Source organism: Zingiber officinale, chromosome 7A, assembly GCF_018446385.1.
Source record: "Zingiber officinale cultivar Zhangliang chromosome 7A, Zo_v1.1, whole genome shotgun sequence".
NCBI classification, from domain to species: domain Eukaryota; kingdom Viridiplantae; phylum Streptophyta; class Magnoliopsida; order Zingiberales; family Zingiberaceae; genus Zingiber; species Zingiber officinale.
In genome coordinates, this window is record NC_055998.1 from 115317407 (window position 1) to 115340192 (window position 22786).

General features: G+C 39.7%; 2 non-coding genes across 2 annotated transcripts; both read right to left on the reverse strand.

Annotated features, from left to right (window-relative positions):
- Positions 1-2422: 2422 nt before the first annotated feature.
- On the reverse strand, positions 2423-2528 carry LOC122003120. The gene has a single exon (XR_006117792.1). It is a non-coding gene; the product is annotated as a small nucleolar RNA R71 (small nucleolar RNA).
- Positions 2529-19279: 16751 nt separating this feature from the next.
- Positions 19280-19385, reverse strand: LOC122003105. Its single transcript, XR_006117778.1, has one exon. It is a non-coding gene; the product is annotated as a small nucleolar RNA R71 (small nucleolar RNA).
- Between the last annotated feature and the right edge of the window lie 3401 nt (positions 19386-22786).

Consider the following 22786-nt stretch of genomic DNA (forward strand, 5'->3'; position numbering starts at 1 on the left):
AAGGTTTCGTGTTCAAGGCCAAATCTGCAAGCGAAGCAAAGGAGGAAGGCACCATTCTTATACCTCACATGGCCTTGCCATGGGGGGCTGCCCAGGCCGTGTGTGGGCCATTGCCCGTGTGATTGTAGCAGGAAAGAAAGTGGCCTTGGCCGTGTGAACCTCACACGGCTGTGCAAAGATGAGAAGCCAGAGGAAGCCAGGTCGTGTACACTACACGGTCATGCAAGCCTTCCAGAGCCGAAGAATACCCTGGTTGTGTGCTACACACGACCCGTGCAACAATTCCAGAGGCCAAGAATGCCTCGGTCGTGTGCTTCACATGGCCCGTGCAAGAGCTCCAGAGCCGGAGGCAGTGCAGGCCGTGTGGATCTATACGGCCGTGCAAGGAATATAGTGGCAGAGCCAGACATGGTCGTGTCTCACACATGACCATGTGAGCCAGGCCGTGTGGCGCCCGAATTTCCATCTCTATATAAAGGTTTCTTCTTCATTTCAAAGGAGATCTTCTCCCATTCGGGGGGAATTCAAGATTTGGGCAATCCTCCACCTTCTTAGGAGGATTTTCGGTGAATCAAGGGCGGATCTTCAACGTTTCAACTCTGGGGAAAGAGGATTGGATCCGAAGATGGCTCTTCATTGTAGATAAACTTTTCTTCCCACTCTTTTCTTGGATTTGGGATCAAGATGCTTGTCTTTTCCTTATCTTTGGGATTCTTTCCTTGTTCCATGGATTATATCTCTTGTTCTAGGACAGAGGGAGTATTTGTAATGGAGATTTGATATAAACTCTTGTGGATTTGCCAAAATTACTATTTCTATGATTATGACTTTGCCCTGTTTGTATCTATTCTTTCTTGTGTGGATTGTTGAGATTAGGGCTTAATTACTATGCTTGATTGAATGTTTGAATATCTTGTGGATCTTGTATGAATTGTTTCTCATTCGATTTTCCGAGGGGCGTTCGTGACAGGAACATGCCCGTGTAAGGACGTTTGAGGTTTAATCTTGAAAGGGAAATTAGGTATTTCAAGAGGGTAGGATGGATTGGATGCATTAATCTTTATATCTTAATGAGGTTGAGAAGTAGTGGATTTCTATGTTGATTATCCAAGGGACTCACGTGACAGGCAAGCCCGTGTAAGGACAATATAGGGTTCATTCCTAATTGATCACATTTAGATATATTTCAGTCCTAGGCCAGTTGTCTATTGCAAGAGAGAACTAGAAACCTTCTACAAATGACGGACAATTGAGGAATAAGATTTGGTAGATCATTACATTGAATAACATTACAAAGAAACCAAAACTCCTAGAACATACCCTTATCATTGCCCTTATTCTTGTTTCTTATTCTTTCAATTCTTTGTTTACTTTTTATAGTTACACTTAGATTCTATCAACCCATTGATTAGTTGTTTAGCTAACTCACGTTGAGACATCTTTAGTGCTTATTCCAGTGATTGTGGATACGATATCTTTTATTATTACTTACGACATTTCCGTACACTTGCGGAGGTCAATAAGTTTTTGGCGCCGTTGCCGGGGACTGCGCTATAACATTAGAGATTATCAATTGAGTTAGACTAAACATGACTTTTTCTTTTCTTTTCATTAGCGTAGTTGTAACTAATCTTTAGAATTTTGTTTTCATTATTTTTTCTTGTATAACTTTCTACTTCTTGTCGATTCTTTTTGTTGCAATTCTAATTCTGCATTTTTTATTTCTAACATTCTAGTCTAACTTTTCTCTGTTTTTCTTTTGATTTAGTTTCTTTCTTCTTTTTCTTTTGTAAACATATCTTGCAATCTTGTTCTTGTGTATGTGAAGATCAAACGTCGTAAAGGCCTCAAGAATAACAAGAACTTATAAACACATTAGTTGATTAGCATATGAATTATTCTAGATATTTTTCTTTTTCCTTTTATCTTTTCTTTATTGTTTTCATTATGCACTTTCTTTCTTGCAATTTAAATTCTGCATTTTCTTTCTTGCTTTCCATATTGCATTTTATTTCTTATTTTTGATTCTTGAACATCCATGAGCACTAACATGTCAAGCAGACCCATGAGAAATTTTTTACACCTTTTTCTGCAAGATTTTTATCTCCCATTGTGTAACCTCAAATTGAAGAAGAAAGTTTCCAACTAGACCCAGAGTTAATTCTCATGATACAAGATCACAAATTTAGAGGAGAAGTATTAGAAAGTCCTTATCTGCATCTTGAAACAATTTTAGAGATTTGTGATATGGTGAAATGTGAAGGAGTGTCAGCAGATGGAGTTCGATTAATGGCATTTCCTTTTAATGTCAAGGATAAAGCAAGGACTTGGTTATATTCTCTCCGTCCTCAAAGCATCATAAGTTGGGAACAATTGGAGAAGCAATTTCTGAATCAATTTTTTGCTCCAAGCAGAACAGTATATATGAGGAACTGCATAACAAATTTTGCTCAGGCATATGGAGAATCATTATTTGAAGCATGGGATAGATTCAAGAGTCTTCAAAGACAGTGCCCTCATCATGGTTTTAAAAAATGGTTGATTCTGCACATATTCTATGGGGGAATTTCTTTTTCAGACAAGAGTATATTGGATTCATCAACTGGAGGTTCTTTTATGGATAAAAGTATAGATGAAGCATATACATTAATTAATCAAGTGACATTGAACCTCCATGAATGGTCGAACATAAGTTGGATGAAATCTCCTTCAAGCATTCAAGAAGTGCAAGCCATAAATACTATAGTGCCTGTCAAACAAATTGTAACTCAACCATCTATGAGTCTTGAAAATCACAAGTCACAGAACGGGGAGTTCAAACATTTGGGGGAAACGATTGAAAGTATTGTTTCAAAATGGTTTAAAGAAGATCCCCTCCTTTGCAGACAAGATCTAGTGAAAAGTGTGATGATGTTGGGTTGAGAATTGAAAAAATTATGAAGAACCTGAAGAAGGACATGTTTAGAATTGAGGAGAAGAATAATAGAAGATCACAAGAACTCAATTCCATTTCTCCAGGAAGTTCCCAAAGGCCACAAGTACCTTTCCCTCAACAATTGATCACACCAACACTAGATAAGCAAGTTGGACCTCCTCCAAAATCTCAAAGGGAATTTGGGATAAAGGAAGTTAAATCTTTCCCATGACCTTCACTAAGGATTCCTTTTCCACAAAGGTTAGTGGGGGATCGATGAAAATAAAGACTTCGGCAAATCCTGTGACACTAATATGGTTGAGTGTAAATTTTTGAATGTATATGAAGATGAGGACTCTTCAGTTGAGGATTTTATTGATAATGTAGTGGTAAATAAGTTTTCAGATCTATCTCCAAATTTTATATAGTATTATAGTGACATTGAATTTTCATATGATGAATGTGATGTGGTAGATCAACTTAAAACTACAAATGAAGTTATTGATCCTCTTGTTATTGATTCTCCTATTGAGGATATAGATGTTGGTTTATTTTTTGATGTATGTGTTGATGATGATGTTTTGGAAGAATATGTAGGGAGCTGTGTTGTGGAAGCAGCATCTCAACATTCACCTCCTTTGTCCACACAATCCTTAGATGTTGTAAGAGTTGCAAGGATTGAGCATGTTGTGGACCAATGTGTAGGGACTCATGTAGATATAGCAGAGTCTCAAGAATCACCATCATTGATATCATCAACACCTGAGCCAGAGCCAGAATCATCATTTGATTCAGAGGAAGTCATATCTACATGTTTAGAAATTTCTGGTATTTCTCAACAAAGTAAGGTTAATATTTCTTGTGATCTTTTGGAAAATTTTATAGAGGTACCTATCATTGATTTTGTTGGATGTGATTTAGTTTTTATTTCTTATTCTGCTTATCTTAATATGGTTATGACTCTATCTTATCTAATATGTTTGTGGGAGATTTATACTTTTTTTGCATGTGCAGATTTCACTTGGGTTAATGATTGGAAGCTCAATCTGAACCGTCTTTGACCACCTGAAAAAACTTTTAAGAAGACGAAGATGGAGAGAGTTATACTTTACTTTGTAGCTCCATTGATGAAAGCTCTCTCCATAATAAGAACCCCTGGTAGGAGGGTTCTAAAATATCTTATCCCTCCAAGAGTGAGATTTAGATGAATCTAATGAGGTGGTCGAGCTAATGACCTTAAACAAGCGCTTCTTGGGAAGCAACCCAAATTCAATCTTGTTTTCATTACAGTTTTAGTTTCTTTCAAATTCCTTTCTAGTTTCATTTCTTTCCTCATAATAAGCTCATACCCTCTACTTGATTTTTCTTGTCTATCATTATTTTGTAGAATTTAAAGTTGTGGAGGAATGCGAGTATTGGATAGAGGAGTATCTTCAAGCACATGAATGCCAACCATTTGGAGCTCATCACTTGGTAACTCCTCTAACTTCATAAAACCTCCTTCATATATCATTTTTAGTTTTCATTGGGATAATGAAAAGTTTAAGTCTGGGGGGATGCATTAGATGCATTTGAATTGCTTTGTTTGTTTTTGTTTTTGCTTATGTCTTGCATTTTGTTTTGATTTCTTGTGGCATTCATTTTGAGAACATCAAACTTCACTTATATGTTTTCTTGTCTTTAAGTGAAAATGTTAGCACGTTCATTATCTAGATTCATGATGTTGTAAATGATGCTAGTAGTATGCCTAGTGTACCTTTTTTCTCTATCTTGAGTAGCATGAAATAAGCTAGGTATCATTTGGAGATAGGTTTTAGTCTTGGCTTAACCTTAAGGATTTTACTTTCACTTCACAATACTTGAGCTTGGATAGTTGATATCATTGAAATAGTCATGATTCATCTTGTTTGTTTAGTATTTGGTTTTCATGGTGATTTCTCAAACTTTATTTTGGTTACTGGATGAGGCTCAAGTCATGTAAGCTCATTTGGAAAAATCAAAGTATCCCAATAATTGTGTTAAAAGTACATTTGTAAATAAGTTTTTCATAATGCAAATACTTATGAAAAAAAAAAGAGTGTGAAAAATAGAAAAAAAATGAATAAGGGATATAAAAAATAGTTGTTGTGAGTGGAATCTAGCAAGTTGCCCCTTTGAGATCGAGATAGGTTACTGGAGAAATGACTGCTTAGCTTCTCTTGAGATTGAGCACGCCTTTGAGACCTTGGGTTGATTGAGAAATATATGTTGGACCCCGTGGTAGTTTTGATGTGATCAACCAAGTTAGTTAGGTCCTGCTGTGTTTGATCCCTGTGTCTGAGTGTGCAGGAGCTTAGGAGCACAGGAAGTCGAGCGGAAGACGCAGCTAGCGAGAAGGACGGCACGGGAAGGGAGTTGACGGGCTCGGTGCGTCCGAAGGACGAGAGAGCTGCGGAAGAGTACTCCGGTGGGCGTGAAGAGCGTGCGCGGCGTTCGAGGGACGATAAGCCGGGACGGAAGGCTGCTCGAGGAAGGCCGAAAATTGGGTTCGGGTGAGCCTTATTTCGGTTGGCCACAATCACCCAAAAGATCGGAGCATCGGAAGTCGCAACAAGCTGGAAACGAAGTCAAAGGAGCTGAGCTGCCAGCTTGGAGGCGCCTCCAACCTGACTGGAGGCACCTCCAGCTTAAAGGCGCCTTCAACCAATCAAAGTGACCGTTCTGCGCGTGGATAAAGTTTTATCCACTGACTCCCATGGAGGCACCTTGGACCCTCGTTGGAGGCGCCTTGGAGCCTCGGGATAGAATTTCTAGGACCTATATAAAGGCCCCTGGAGCTAGGAATTCAACAACAACTCAAGCATTCAATCTGTAGTGTTTCCTAGCAATAGTTCTGAGCTTTTGAAAGTGTAAAAGGTTTCTCCACCTTCAGCAAAGGAGAGTTTCTTTTAGTGCGCTTCTACTGCCCTGGATTAACAACCTCCTTGGTTGTAACCAGGTTAATTCTTCTGTGTCTTTCTTTTGCTGTTTCATTATTTTGTTAACTATTGCACTAACTGAGTTGAAAGTACGAGGAGGGTATAGTTTAATTTTTGTTTTCAGCAATTCACCCCCCTCTTGCCGGCACTCCGCTGCACCAACAAGTGGTATCAGAGCCTGATCGCCTCAGAAGGACTAACCGCCAACTGAAGCACAACGATCAAAACAATGGTCGGCGCGAACATCCATCCCCCAAAGTTCGACGGAGACTTCGCCACATGGAAGCGCAAAATGGAGGTATTTTTTAAAACCGAATTTGACATTCTTTTAATAATGAAATATGGTTATGCAGTACCGAAAGACAAGGAGGAAAATACCTGGACGAAAAAGGAGCAAGCAGATTTTGTCGCCAACGGAAAAGCTGAGTTCCACCTACTCAGCGTTCTACCGCCGCAGGAGGTAAATCGGATCGGAAGCTACGACTCAGCGAAAGATCTCTAGGAAAAATTCCTGGAGCTTCACGAAGGTACTTCCGAAGCGAAGCTAGCGAAGCGCGACATCCTCCGAAACCAGTTAACGAACCTCCGGATGAACCAAGGCGAGAAGGTAGCGCAACTCCAAGCTAGAATCAAGGAGCTGATAATGCAACTAACGAACCTTGGAGAAGAGGTAACCAACCGGAATTCCATTCGATACACGCTCAATGCCTTCCCGAGAACTCCAGAGTGGGCCTCCTTAGTAGATGCATACTACATCTCTAAGGACCTCGAGGTAAGTACGTTAGAACAGTTATTTTCGACTTTTGAACTTCACGAATCTCGAGTTTCAGAGCCAAATGGAGTAGAGAAGACCGGTCAGAACATAGCTCTAAAGGCAAAAGTAAACGGTTCTGACTCCGAAGCCTCAGTCGATGAATCCGAAGCGGCACTACTGGTAAGACGCTTCAATAAGTTTTTCAGCACTAATAAATTTAAATCGCAGAAGCATCATCGAAAGAAGAGGATGGTTCGTTGCTACAACTGCAATGAAGAAGGGCACATCAAGGAGGACTGCCCAAAATTGAAAAGAAAGGAGAAAGAAAAGGAAAAGCCAAAATACAAGAAACCAGAACCCTCCAAGCACAAGAATCTGAAGGCTACTTGGTCAGATTCGTCAACCTCTGAGTCAGACATCGAAGAATTCTCGGGGTTAGCGCTATTGGCGAACCATCAACCGGAAGAAGACTCAAGCTCAGAGATGAGCATCGATGAAGGGGGAGGAACATCAGAAGAAGAAAGCAGCAGTGAAGGGGGAGCGCCACCAGATCAGGTAAGTAAGGTACGTAATCTAACCTCTTCTCAGTCTTTTTGATTTATTAAATCGCTTTCTAAAGACTTATTCGAAGTAGAAAAAGAAAAAAAGAATTAAAAATGAGATTAGCAAAAACATGTCCACTTGAAATGTATGATAGTGTAAAATCAGAAAATGATAAATTAAAATTAGAAATTGAAAAACTGAAATCTGCTGCATGCTTAAATCTATTTCTAAATTCAAAATTAAGACTTTATGGAAAATTGAACTGGTACATTAGAAACCATCAGGGTCAACTTAGAATAATACCCAAAAATTATGTACCCCCTATGTATCTGAATAATCCTATAGGTAGGAACCTCTATTGGGTTACAAAATCTGTGTTTAATTAAATTTTCAAAAAATTAAAACTTACAGTGAGAAAATTAAACATTGAAATTCTTTATGGAAGCTTTGTCTAAGGAAGTGGTTGTTACTCCAATAACCAAGAAGGCCTAGTGCCTCGCCACGACCTGGAAGCTAAAATATTGAAAGAAAATGTTTAATTAACTTTCTGAAAAAGCATTAAAAAAAAAGAATTAAATAATGCTTTGAAAGTTTATCAAATATTTGTTAAAATAAACAAAAATACCTTAGAAATTTTTTAAAAAATCTAACTTAATTTTTTTTGGGTTAGAAATTTTCTTCTGGAAAATTTTAAAAGATCATTCACTTGACCTAGGAATTTTTTTGGGGAATATTTGAACATTTACTTAGGATTTTTTTTTACTTAAATTTTTTACTAAGAAAATTTTCAAAAACTTCAATCTTACTTGAGAATTCTTAAGACCTCATTTTTGCTGTAATCAAAGGAGGAGAGAAAAGTCCAAGTTTAGGGGAAGTTAGAAAATTTTAAAATTTCTGTTATTATTTTTATAAAAAGTGTTGCAATTTTACTAATTGCAAAAATTATGCTTAACTTGTTAGTTTAGTAATTTTTTCTTTAAAATTACTCTTTATGTCTATTTTAAACCCTAACTTGAACTTGGGTTGATGCACATCAAAAAGGGGGAGATTGTTGGACCCCGTGGTAGTTTTGATATGATCATCCAAGTTAGTTAGGTCCTGCTGTGTTTGATCCCTGTGTCTGAGTGTGCAGGAGATTAGGAGCACAGGAAGTCGAGCGGAAGACGCAGCTAGCGAGAAGGATGGCACGGGAAGGGAGCCGACGGGCTCGGTGCGTCCGAAGGACGAGGGAGCTGTGGAAGAGTACTCCGGTGGGCGTGAAGAGCGTGTGCGGCGTTCGAGGGATGTTAAGCCGGGACGGAAGGCTGCTCGAGGAAGGCCGGAAATTGGGTTCGGGTGAGCCCTATTTCGGTTGGCCACAATCACCCAAAAGATCGGAGCATCGGAAGTCGCAACAAGCTGGAAACGAAGTCAAAGGAGCTGAGCTGCAAGCTTGGAGGCGCCTCCAACCTGACTGGAGGCGCCTCCAGCTTGAAGGCGCCTTCAACCAGTTAAAGTGACCGTTCTGCGCGTGGATAAAATTTTATCCGCTGACTACCATGGAGGCACCTTGGACCCTCGTTGGAGGCGCATTGGAGCCTCGGGATAGAATTTCTAGGACCTATATAAAGGCCCCTGGAGCTAGGAATTCAACAACAACTCAAGCATTCAATCTGTAGTGTTTCCTAGCAATAGTTCTGAGCTTTTGAAAGTGTAAAAGGCTTCTCCGCCTTCAGCAAAGGAGAGTTTCTTTTAGTGTGCTGCTACTGCCATGGATTAACAACCTCCTTGGTTGTAACCAGGTTAATTCTTCTGTGTCTTTCTTTTACTGTTTCATTATTTTGTTAACTATTGCACTAACTGAGTTGAAAGTACGAGGAAGGTATAGTTTAATTTTTGTTTTCAGCAATTCACCCCCCTCTTGCCGGCACTTCGCTGCACCAACAATATAAACCAAGTGTGTGGCAGGTAAGTGCCTATCACTGGTTACTTGTCTATCACTGGAAACATTAGGAATTCAAACTTGATGACGACTTGACTAGGACATAGATTGAAACTTGAAGAGTTTTTGAGTTACTTTGCATTGTGCATAGGGGTGAGCATTCGGTTAATTTGATATTAATTTTGTATAAATTCTTTTTATTGTTATTTTAAACAAATTTAGTTAATTCGGTGTTAACTGAAATAGCTAATTTGATTAATTCAGTTTTAGTAAAACTTTGATTTGATTCGGTTAGCCAACACTAAATCGATTTTCGGTTAATTCGGTTAATTTATGGACCGAATTAACCGAATGCTCACCTCTGTCTGTGCACAAGAACTTAAGCTTGAGTCATACTTAACTTGTTTCCATGATCATGCTTGTCAATGAAACTTTTTGATAGAGTTAGGAGAATGCATCAGGGATATGAGAACATTGTAGAACATATGAATTTAGATTGCAGTATTTTGCTTGAGAACAAGCAAAGGTTTAAGTCTAGGGGTGTGATGTGCGTAGATTGTATACACTTGTTTAACATGTTTTGACGCATATTCACATACTTTGTACATGCTTTGTCTACGTATTTTTGTACTTCCAGCTTCCCTTTTAGTATATTTACTCTTTTTGTTCGGAGATATGCTTTTGTGCATTTTCTGTACACAAGAGTCGAATTTGGTGAAGGTTTCGTGTTCAAGGCCAAATCTGCAAGCGAAGCAAAGGAGGAAGGCACCATTCTTGTGTTAGGACCAAAAGTAGCTAGAGGGGGGGTGAATAGCTCGTCGCGTGCTCGTTGCTCGGTGTTGCTTGTTTCTTGTTGGATGTGCAGCGGAAAATACAGAAACAAACACAAACACGCTAACACTAGGATTTTACTTGGTATCCACCTCACAAGAGGTGACTAATCCAAGGATCCACACCAACGCACACACCCTCCACTATGAATAACACTCCTTTATGGTAACTACCAAAGGCGGAGAAGCCCTACAACACTCTCAATACAAGAAGAAGAAAGGGAAATACAAGTTAAGCAAAAGCTTACAAGATATGCCGTAAAAACCCTAACCCTAACTTCTTCCTCTTGCAATAGATCCGCCTCTTGACTTGGAAAGCCTCCAAGAACCTTCAAGAACTGGCGATCACGTGCTTGTAGAGAGCTGTGGAGGAGCTGGAATGAATCTGAGAAGAGCTCGTGAAGAGATGCCGAAGACCACGCTCGCCTGCGGCTTTAAACCCGACGCAACGGTCGGATCCCGATCGATTCGAATGTTCCCAATCGATCGGGGAGGCTTTGGATCGATCCACGGATCGATCCAGAGCGCCTCTGTGCTCTGGAAACGCGCCTGGATCGATCCACGGATCGATCCAGCGCTTATCGAGCATCGTCCCGATCGATCGGCTGATCGATCGGGACCTCTGGATCGATCCACGGATCGATCCAGAAGCTTTCTGTTCGCTGGGAAGAATCTAGATCGATCCACTGATCGATCCACAGCCTGGATCGATCCACGGATCGATCCAGCACTTGGTTTTTGCCCAAAACCAAGTTCCAAACCTCCCTAACCAACATCCGGTCAACCTTGACCTGTTGGTACATCATGCCTCGCATCTAGTCACTCCCTTGACCTGCCAGGACTCCCCACCAAGTGTCCGGTCAATCCCTTTGACCCACTTGGACTTTTACTCGTCGTGCCAAGTATCCGGTCACTCCATTGACCTACTTGGACTTCCACCAGATGTCTGGTCAACCTTGACCCATCTGGACTTCCTTCCTTGCCAAGTATCCAGTCAATCCTTTGACCTACTTGGACTTCCCAGCACCAGATGTCCGATCATCCTTGATCCATCTGGATTTTCCCTTGCCTGGCTTCACTCACCAGGGCTTTCACCTAGCTTCACTCACTAGGGTTTTCCATCTGCCTAGCTTCACTCACTAGGACTTTCACCTGGCTTCACTCACCAGGGTTTTCATTCTGCCTAGCTTCACTCACTAGGACTTCCTTCTGCCTGGCTTCACTCACCAGGACTTTTCTTCTGCCTGGCTTCACTCACCAGGACTTTCTTCTGCCTGGCTTCACTCACCAGGACTTTTCTTCTGCCTGGCTTCACTCACCAGGACTTTCATTTTACCTAACATCCCAGTTAGGACTCCCCAGTCAAGTATCCAGTCAACCTTGACCTACTTGACTCTTCTTCAATCAATATCTTATTGTCAAACATCTAAACCCAAACCAAGACTCAGCTTGGTTAGGGATATTGCACCAACAATCTCCCCCTTTTTGATGTTTGACAATACCACAATAACACTTACAATCCCATATGTAAGTTAGGCTAATCCCATAGCCTCCTTCTTCATGCCACTAGGTAATGAAAGCATAAATTAAGCTCTTCATTCTCCCCCTAAGAGGGCAAACTCCCTCTAGGTAATGAAAGCCTAACTTACTCTCTTTCATGAGTCCTTTCATTCTCCCCCTATGACCTTCCCATAGGTAATGAAGGACTAAGCTTAACCATACATTCTCCCCCTATTGGCACACATCAACCCATCGTTGGACACACATCAACCTATGCTCCAATTCTAGGCACACTTCAACAAATCCATTTGTTGAAGACTCTCCCCCTGAAGAGTTGCTCATCGTTGTTCACAACATCACTCGTTGTGATCAACACGATAATGAAGGTCTCATACCCTTCATTTATCCTTAACCTCTCCCTCAACGTTGACAAATACCCAACCTTGAGCATTTTCAACCACTTGAGTGTCCACTTGAAATAATGAGGATATCCACTCCCCATTTTTCCCATTTCAAGTTTAAATGCTCAACATTGAGCAAGTTTACAACAGAAGGTTAACCACCTTCCAAGGTTCATGAAAAATAATTTTCATGTCTTTAAAGAGTCCCTCCCCCTAAAGACATGATGGTAACTTCTGTCATTGCACCAACAATGACTTGGAATCCCTAAACCTTTAGGAAACCCAAATCTAGAAGTTTTGAGGTTCAAATATTCAAAATTTGAAACAACCTCAACCGAAACTTCTACTTAGTCTTCGTTAACCAATCCATCCTTGTTTTCAACATGAAAACACCCTTTGTATGTATACAAATGTATTTAAGGGGTTTGGAATGGTTACCTAGACTCAAAGAGGTTCAAAGATGCTGAAATCAGGCCTTCCCAGCCAAAATCAGCAACTTGGATCGATTGGAGTTGGGTTCCAATCGATTGAACCTTTCTGAATCGATCCACGGATCGATTCAGACTCCCTGGATCGATCGGCTGATCGATCCAGCGAGCTTCTGCTCGCGGGAATTGCCGTTTGAATCGATCCATGGATCGATTCATGGAACTCCAATCGATCCATGGATCGATCGGAGCTCTGATAGTTGCTGAAATTCCATTTCAGTCAACTTCAGAAACCCCTAGAAAATTCTACAAAAATTCAAAAATTATGAAATTTCGTGTAGACATTATTTAGGGCATACTTAATCATGGAAAAATAGCTTTCTATGAAAATACATCATATTTTCAAAGATTGACACAAACTTGAAAACTTGCAAAAACTTTAGTGTTTTTCTTCAAGTTTGTGTCTAACTATTCAATGATGATTACTATCAAAAGATAGCCTTCACCAAGGTTTTCCAAAGACATTTTAAAAACATTTTCAAAACCAATATCCCATCATGTTCCTTGGGCATAATGCACATGACTTGTACATTAGCTTTCCCAATGATGGGAAAACACATAACTATGTGTTTTGATGAACCTAAAACTCAAAAGAATGCACTAAATCAACATCTTGAGTTTTGTTCATCATCCTAACATCTCACTTGTATATAATATGCACTAAAACACATACAAGTCACCTTATAGTTCTTTGTGAGATGTAAAATTTGGTTTTGCCCTATTCTAGGGATCATGCATATCTATCTAGGCATTTTGAGAGGTAGACATCCACAAAGGATGTTACTTGTCAATAAGTGTCGTTAGATGCCATTTGTCCTTAATTACAAGGAATTAAACTTAATGCATGATTATGTTATGGCATACATCAAAAGAAAATAATTTTCAAAAGAAAATATCCTATTGCCACATGATGTATAAATGTCATGACATGGTATTTTTGGATTTTTCATAATAAAACATGAATGCAAAAATAGACATGATGTCATGGCATATGATGGGCAAAACAATCATGGCAAGATTTAGCATAAATAAAATATACCTAGATTAACTATCTAAGTATCCTTAAAGTCTTAGCTAAACTTACACCTTAAACCTAGATTGCCCTAAAGTGCTTCAAGAAAATGCCAAAGCCTAAGTTTGCATTTCTTATTCCCTTGATTAATTTATGCCAATTAAAATAAACATGTCCTCAAATGTTGGCATATTCCATTTTTCCTCAAGAGTAGCACTTTTAAATTTAAGGCCCGGATTGCCTTAAATTGCCTAAGAACATACCAAAAACCCAACTTGATAGTTCTTATTAATTTTCCAATATGTGCCATTTAAGATTAAAATCAATTCTTCCACCATTAGGCACATTTTACTCTTTCAAGGAGTAATCAATAATTCCATTTCATTTTCAAATGTTAACAAAAACCCTGAAAATGCTCCTTGAGTGTCAATTTCCTCAAAGTTAGGTTAACTACCCTTCTAATCGGAGTTGACACTCTCTAACCCATCTATGGGGTAGAGAAGATGCTCCTAGGAACCCAACACCTATTGGTGCTCCTTGGATGCTCTAGGTACTCACTAGGGATAACTTCCCTAGATACCTTCCTAGTGACCTTGTTGGGCTTCTTAGAAGCCTTGGTCACATTTTCTAGGTCAACTCTAGGGATAACCTCCCTTGTGACCTTGTTTGTGACTTTATTAGACTTCTTAGAAGTCTTAGTCACATTTATTGTAAAAATACTCTTAGGGATGACTTCCCTAGTATTTTTGGCTTGACCACTAGACCTAGGGTTTGTTCCATAGCTATATGGAACTCTATGGTAAGAGGGCACATCCTTCTTAGCCTTTGGTTTGTATCCCAAACCTCTATGGCCATTAGATGACCTTTGTGCTCCTAGACCTAGGTTATGCTCATTTTGCCCTAATAGGATATTTTCCATCCTTTTTAGGGTCTTTTCCATTTTATCAAGTCTTGACCTCAAGACTTGATTTTCTCTCACTAAGTCCTTAGTATTTGACCCATGAGCATTTTTGTTTCTAGGCTTGTATCTAAAATCCTTAGAGTTTACGCCTAGATTTTTACCTACAATCCTAGCCTTAGGTGTAGTAGTTTTAGCATGAAAAGCTATATGTTTTTCTTTAACACTATCATGCTTTCTATTTTCATGGTAAATAGCATTAAAATGATAAAAGTTAGAACCATCATGCTTTTTACCATAATGTAAAGGGGTAGGCTCAATAAATGTTACCTTCTTCTTTACCTTGGAGGCTCCCCCTTGCCTAGTGCCTTCTTGAGCCTTGACCACCTTCTTCCCCTTGGGGCATTGACTCCGGTAATGCCCCTTTTGATTGCAAGAGAAGCATATGATATGCTCCTTGCTTTTTTTTGTCCCGGGGGTGGTCTCCTTGGGCTTCTCCTTGCTCTTTTGTGCCACTTGGCCCTTCTTCTTGGCCAAATTGGGACACTTGCTCTTGTAGTGCCCACTTTCCCTACACTCAAAACATATTATATGATATCTCCACAATAACATGATATTATCCACTTTGGGCCTAAGCCCTCATGGTTTTGCTCTTGGGCTCTCCCCAAAAGGCCTCATGCCAATGGAGATATCTTTCTCTTATAAACCCATGATCTTTTCCATGTGTTTTCAATATGGGACTATGTTTGCAACCTTGCAACCCCAACAATCCCCCCCTCAAACAAAGGACCATGAGCTTCCCACGTCCGATCCTTGACCCACCAGGTCTTCCTGCCCCTCGGTCTACCCGACCTACTAGGACTTCCTTGCCTAGCCGCAACTAGGACTTCCTGCCCCTCGGTCCACCCGACCTACTAGGACTTCCTTGCCTAGCCGCAACTAGGACTTCCTGCCTGGTGTCTGGTCCTCTTGATCCGAACATAGAAGCCCCCACTTTTCTTTGTTCGAGGTCAATATTGTACTCACATGGTTCAATCAGACCATAGCTCTTGTGCACAGTCGGCGGTTAAACCTTCTGGCAGTCCGGGCTCTGATACCACTTGTTAGGACCAAAAGTAGCTAGAGGGGGGGTGAATAGCTCGTTGCGTGCTCGTTGCTCGGTGTTGCTTGTTTCTTGTTGGATGTGCAGCGGAAAATACAGAAACAAACACAAACACGCTAACACTAGGATTTTACTTGGTATCCACCTCACAAGAGGTGACTAATCCAAGGATCCACACCAACGCACACACCCTCCACTATGAATAACACTCCTTTATGGTAACTACCAAAGGCGGAGAAGCCCTACAACACTCTCAATACAAGAAGAAGAAAGGGAAATACAAGTTAAGCAAAAGCTTACAAGATATGCCGTAAAAACCCTAACCCTAACTTCTTCCTCTTGCAATAGATCCGCCTCTTGACTTGGAAAGCCTCCAAGAACCTTCAAGAACTGGCGATCACGTGCTTGTAGAGAGCTGTGGAGGAGCTGGAATGAATCTGAGAAGAGCTCGTGAAGAGATGCCGAAGACCACGCTCGCCTGCGGCTTTAAACGACGCCAACGGTCGGATCCCGATCGATTCGAATGTTCCCAATCGATCGGGGAGGCTTTGGATCGATCCACGGATCGATCCAGAGCGCCTCTGTGCTCTGGAAACGCGCCTGGATCGATCCACGGATCGATCCAGCGCTTATCGCGCGAAGCAGCATCGTCCCGATCGATCGGCTGATCGATCGGGACCTCTGGATCGATCCACGGATCGATCCAGAAGCTTTCTGTTCGCTGGGAAGAATCTGGATCGATCCACTGATCGATCCACAGCCTGGATCGATCCACGGATCGATCCAGCACTTGGTTTTTGCCCAAAACCAAGTCCCAAACCTCCCTAACCAACATCCGGTCAACCTTGACCTGTTGGTACATCATGCCTCGCATCTGGTCACTCCCTTGACCTACTAGGACTTCCCACCAAGTGTCCGGTCAATCCCTTTGACCCACTTGGACTTTTACTCGTCGTGCCAAGTATCCGGTCACTCCATTGACCTACTTGGACTTCCACCAGATGTCTGGTCAACCTTGACCCATCTGGACTTCCTTCCTTGCCAAGTATCCAGTCAATCCTTTGACCTACTTGGACTTCCCAACACCAGATGTCCGATCATCCTTGATCCATCTGGATTTTCCCTTGCCTGGCTTCACTCACCAGGGCTTTCACCTAGCTTCACTCACTAGGGTTTTCCATCTGCCTAGCTTCACTCACTAGGACTTTCACCTGGCTTCACTCACCAGGGTTTTCATTCTGCCTAGCTTCACTCACTAGGACTTCCTTCTGCCTGGCTTCACTCACCAGGACTTTTCTTCTGCCTGGCTTCACTCACCAGGACTTTCTTCTGCCTGGCTTCACTCACCAGGACTTTTCTTCTGCCTGGCTTCACTCACCAGGACTTTCATTTTACCTAACATCCCAGTTAGGACTCCCCAGTCAAGTATCCAGTCAACCTTGACCTACTTGACTCTTCTTCAATCAATATCTTATTGTCAAACATCTAAACCCAAACCAAGACTCAGCTTGGTTAGGGATATTGCACCAACATCTTGTACCTCACACGACATTGCCATGGGGGGTTGCCCAGGCCGTGTGTGGACCATTAGCCGTGCGATTGCAGCAGGAAAGGAAGTGGCCTTCGCCGTGTGAACCTCACACGGTCGTGCCAAGATGAGAAGCCAGAGGAAGCCAGGCCGTGTACACTACATGGCCGTGCAAGCCTTCCAAAGCCGAAGAATGCCCTGGTCGTGTGCTACACACGATCAGTGCAACAATTCCAGAGGCTGAGAATGCCTTGGTCGTGTGCTTCACACGACCCGTGCAGAAGCTCCAGAGCCGGAGGTAGTGCAGGCCGTGTGGATCTACACTACCGTGCAAGGAGTGTAGTGGCAGAGCTAGACATAGTCGTGTCTCACACACGGCTGTGTGAGACAGGCAGAGAGGGGAGTGAGCCAGGTCGTGTCCCACACACGACCAGGTCTTGGGGTCGTGTGGCGCCCGAATTTCCCTCTCTATATAAAGGTTTCTTCTTCATTTCAAAGGGGATCTTCTCCTTTGGGGGGAGGGGGGATTCAAGATTTGGGCGTTCCTCCACCTTCTTGGGAGGATTTCAAACGAATCAAGGGCAGATCTTCAACGTTTCGACTCCGGGGAAAGAGGATTGGATCCGAAGACGGCTCTTCATCATAGATAAGCTTTTCTTCCCTTTCTTTTCTTGGATTTGGGATCAAGATGCTTGTCTTTTCCTTATCTTTGGGATTCTTTCCTTGTTCCATGGATTAGATCTCTTGTTCTAGGATGGAGGGAGTATTTGTAATGGAGATTTGATGTAAACTCTTGTGAATTTGCCAAAATTCCTATTTCTATAATTATGATTTTGCCCTATTTGTATCTATTCTTTCTTGTGTGGATTGTTGAGATTAGGGCTTAATTACCATACTTGATTGAATGTTTGAATATCTTGTGGATCTTGTATGGATTGTTTCTCATTCGATTTTCCGAGGGACGTTCGTGACAGGCACATGCCCGTGTAAGGACTTTTGAGGGGTAATCTTAAAAGGGAAATTAGGTATTTCAAGAGGGTAGGATGGATTGGATGCATTAATCTTTATATCTTAATGAGGTTGAGAAGTAGTGCATTTCTATGTTGATTATCCGAGGGATGCATGTGACAGGTAAGCCCGTGTAAGGACAACATAGGGTTCATTCCTAATTGATCACATTTAGATATATTTCAGTCCTAGGTTGGTTGTCTATTGCAAGAGAGAACCGACAACCTTCTACAAATGACGAACAATTGAGGAATAAGATTTGGTAGATCATTATATTGAATAACATTACAAAGAAACCAAAACTCCTAGAACATACCCTTATCATTGCCCTTATTCTTGTTTCTTATTTTTTTCATTTCTTTGTTTACTTTTTATAGTTACACTTAGATTCTGTCAACCCATTGATTAGTTGTTTAGCTAACTCACATTGAGACATCTTTAGTGCTTATTCCAGTCCCTATGGATATGATATCTTTTATTATTACTTACGACATTTTCGTACACTTGCGGAGGTCAACAAGTTTTTGGCGTCGTTGCCGGGGACTGCGCTATAACATTAGAGATTATCAATTGAGTTAGACTAAACATGACTTTTTATTTTCTTTTCATTAGCATAGTTGTAACTAATCTTTAGAATTCTATTTTCATAATTTTTTCTTGTATAACTTTCTACTTCTTGTCGATTCTTTTTGTTGCAATTCTAATTCTGCACTTTTGATTTCTAACATTCTAGTCTAACTTTTCTCTGTTTTTCTTTTGATTTAGTTTCTTTCTTCTTTTTCTTTTTCTTTTATAAACATATCTTGCAATCTTGTTCTTGTGTATGTGAAGATCAAACGTCGTAAAGGCCTCAAGAATAACAAGAACTTATAAACACATTAGTTGATTAGCATATAAATTATTCTAGATATTTTTTTTCCTTTTGTCTTTTCTTTCTTGTTTTCATTATGCACTTTCTTTCTTGCAATTTAAATTCTACATTTTCTTTCTTGCTTTTCATATTACATTTTATTTCTTGTTTTTGATTCTTGAACATCCATGAGCACTAACATGTCAAACAGGCCCATGAGAAATTTTTCTACACCTTTTTCTGCAAGATTTTTATCTCCCATTGTGCAACCTCAAATTGAAGCAGAAAGTTTTCAACTAAACCCAGAGTTAATTTTCATGATATAAGGTCACAAATTTGGAGGAGAAGTATCAGAAAGTCCTTATCTGCATCTTGAAACATTTTTAGAGATTTGTGATATGGTGAAATGTGAAGGAGTGTCAGCAGATGCAGTTCGATTGATGACATTTCCTTTTAGTATCAAGGATAAAGCAAGGACTTGGTTATATTCTCTCTGTCCTCAAAGCATCACAAGTTGGGAACAATTGGAGAAACAATTTCTGAATCATTTTTTCCCTCCAAGCAGAACAGTGTATATGAGGAATTACATAACAAATTTTGCTCAGGCATATGGAGAATCATTATTTGAAGCATGGGATATATTCAAGAGTTGTCAAAGACAGTGCCCTCATCATGGTTTTAAAAAATGGTTGATTCTGCACATATTCTATGGGGGAATTTCTTTTTCAGACAAGAGTATATTGGATTTATTAGCTGGAGGTTCTTTTATGGATAAAAGTGTCGATGAAGCGAATACATTAATTGATCAAGTGACATTGAACCTCCATGAATGGTCAAACATAAGTTGGATGAAATCTCCTTCAAACATTCAAGAAGTGCAAGCTATAAATACTATAGAGTCTGTCAAACAAATTGTAACTCAACCATCTATGAGTCTTGAAAATCACAAGTCACAGAACGGAGAGTTCAAACATTTGGGGGCAAAGATTGAAAGTATTGTTTCAAAATGGTTTAAAGAAGATCCCCCTCCTTCGTAGACAAGATCTAGTGAAAAGTGTGATGATGTTGGGTTGAGAATTGGAAAAAATCATGAAGAACTTCTGAAGAAGGATATGTTTAGAATTGAGGAGAAGAATAATAGAAGATCACAAGAACTCAATTACATTTCTCCAGGAAATTTTCAAAGGCCACAAGTACCTTTTCCTCAATTATTGATCACACCAACACTAGATAAACAAGTTGGACCCCCTCCAAAATCTCAAAGGGAATTTGGGATAAAGGAAGTTAAATCTTTCTCAGGACCTTCACTAAGGGTTTCTTTTCCACAAAGGTTAGTGGGGGTCGATGAAAATAAAGACTTCGCCAAATCCTGTGACACTAATATGGTTGAGTGTAAATTTTTGAATGTATATAAAGATGAGGACTCTTCAGATGAGAATTTTATTGATAATGCAGTGGTAAATAAGTTTTCAGATCTATCTCTAAATTTTATATAGTATTATAGTGACATTGAATTTTCATATGATGAATGTGATGTGGTAGATCAACTTAAAACTGCAAGTGAAGTTATTGATCCTCTTGTTTTTTATTCTCCTATTGAGGATATAGATGTTGGTTTATTTTTTGATGTATGTGTTGATGATGATGTTTTGGAAGAATGTGTAGGGAGTTGTGTTGTGGAAGCAGCATCTCAAGATTCATCTCCTTTGTCCACACAATCCTTAGATGTTGTAAGAGTTGCAAGGATTGAACATGTTGTGGACCAATGTGTAGGTACTCATGTAGATATAGCAGAGTCTCAAGAATCACCATCATTGATATCATCAACACCTGAGTCAGAGCTAGAACCATCATTTGATTCTGAGGAAATCATATCTACATGTTTAGAAATTTCAGGTATTTCTCAACAAAGTAAGGTTAGTATTTCTTGTGATCTTTTGGAAAATTTTATAGAGGTACCTATCATTGACTTTGTTGGATGTGATTCAGCTTTTTATTTCTTATTCTGCTTATCTTAATATGGTTATGACTCTATCTTATCTAATATGTTTGTGGGAGATTTATACTTTTTTTGCATGTGCAGATTTCACTTGGGTTAATGATTGGAAGCTCAATCTGAACCGTCTTTGACCACCTGAAAAAACTTTTAAGAAGACGAAGATGGAGAGAGAGTTATACTTTACTTTGTAGCTCCTTTGATGAAAGCTCTCTCCATAATAAGAACCTCTGGTAGGAGGGTTCTAAAATATCTTACCCCTCCAAGAGCGAGATTTAGATGACTCTAATGAGGTGGTCGAGCTAATGACCTTAAACAAGCGCTTCTTGGGAGGCAACCCAAGTTCAATCTTGTTTTCATTACAGTTTTAGTTTCTTTCAAATTCCTTTCTAGTTTCATTTCTTTCCTCATAATAATCTCATACCCTCTACTTAATTTTTCTTGTCTATCATTATTTTGTAGAATTTAAAGTTGTGGAGGTATGTGAGTATTGAATAGAGGAGTATCTTTAAGCACATGAATGCCAACCATTTGGAGCTCATCACTTGGTAACTCCTCTAACTTCATAAAACCTCCTTCATATATCATTTCTAGTTTTCATTGGGATAATGAAAAGTTTAAGTCTAGAGGGATGCATTAGATGCATTTGAATTGCTTTGTTTGTTTTTGTTTTTTGCTTATGTCTTGCATTTTGTTTTGATTTCTTGTGGCATTCATTTTGAGAACATCAAACTCCACTTATATGCTTTCTTGTCTTTAAGTGAAAATGTTAGCACGTTCATTATCTAGATTCATGATGTTGTAAATTATGCTAGTAGTATGTCTAGTGTACCTCTTTTCTCTATCTTGAGTAGCATGAAATAAGCTAAGTATCATGGAGATAGGTTCTAGTCTTGGCTTAACCTTAAGGATTTTACTTTCACTTCACAATACTTGAGCTTGGATAGTTGATATCATTGAAATAGTCATGATTCATCTTGTTTGTTTAGTACTTGGTTTCCATGATGATTTCTCAAACTTCATTTTGGTTACTGGATGAGGCTCAAGTTATGTAAGCTCATTTGGAAAAATCAAAGTATCCCAATAATTGTGTTAAAAGTACATTTGTAAATAAGTTTTACACAATGCAAATACTTATGAAAAAAAAGAATGTGAAAAACAGAAGGATGTGACTTCCTTTCATAGGATTCCATATAGCTATGGGACCAACCCTAGGTGTAAAGGTCAAGTCAAGGATACTAGGGAAGGAATCTCTAAAGGTTCTTTTGGCAAGACCAATGTGACTAAGAATTCTAAGAAGTCTAACAAAGTCACAAAGAAGGTCACAAGGGAGGTCATCCCTAAAGTTGATTTAGTAAAGGTGACTAAGCCTCCAAAAAGGCCAAAGAAGGTCACAAAGAAGGTTACTAGGGAAGTTATCCCTAGGAGTGACCTAGTAGAAGTGACCAAGATTTCTAAGAAGCCTAGAAAGGTCCTTAGAAAGGTATCTAGGGAAGTTATCCCGAGTGAGTACCTAGAGCATCCAAGGAGCACCAATAGGTATTGGGTTCCTAGGAACATATTCTGTACACCGTAGATGAGTTTAGAGAGTGTCAACTCCAATTGGAAAGGTAATTAACTCAACCTTGGTAAAGTTGACACTTGAGAGCATTTTCAAAGTTATTGTTAACCTTTGAAAATGAAAAGGATTATTGGGTTACTCTTTGAAAGAGAAATATATGTGCTAAAATTTGAAGAGTTGAACTTAATCTAAATTGGCACACTTAAGAAAAGTATAAGAAAAATCAAGTTAGAATTTTGATACTTTCTTAAGGAATTAAGAGAAAACTCATGCTTTAATCAAATGTGATTAAGCCTTGAAGAGAAAAAAGGTGCCAAGTTTTGAGGATTTGAAATTAGGTTAAATTGACACACTTGAGAGAGGCAAAAGGAATGTCAAATTGGGAATTTGGCATTTTCTTATGGAATCAAGGGAAATGTAAATCTTAATCCAAACTGTCACTCTTAGAAACAGTAAAATGTGCCAAATAAAATTTTGAGGATTTAATTCTTAATCCCAATTGGCACAAATAGGAAAGGATAAA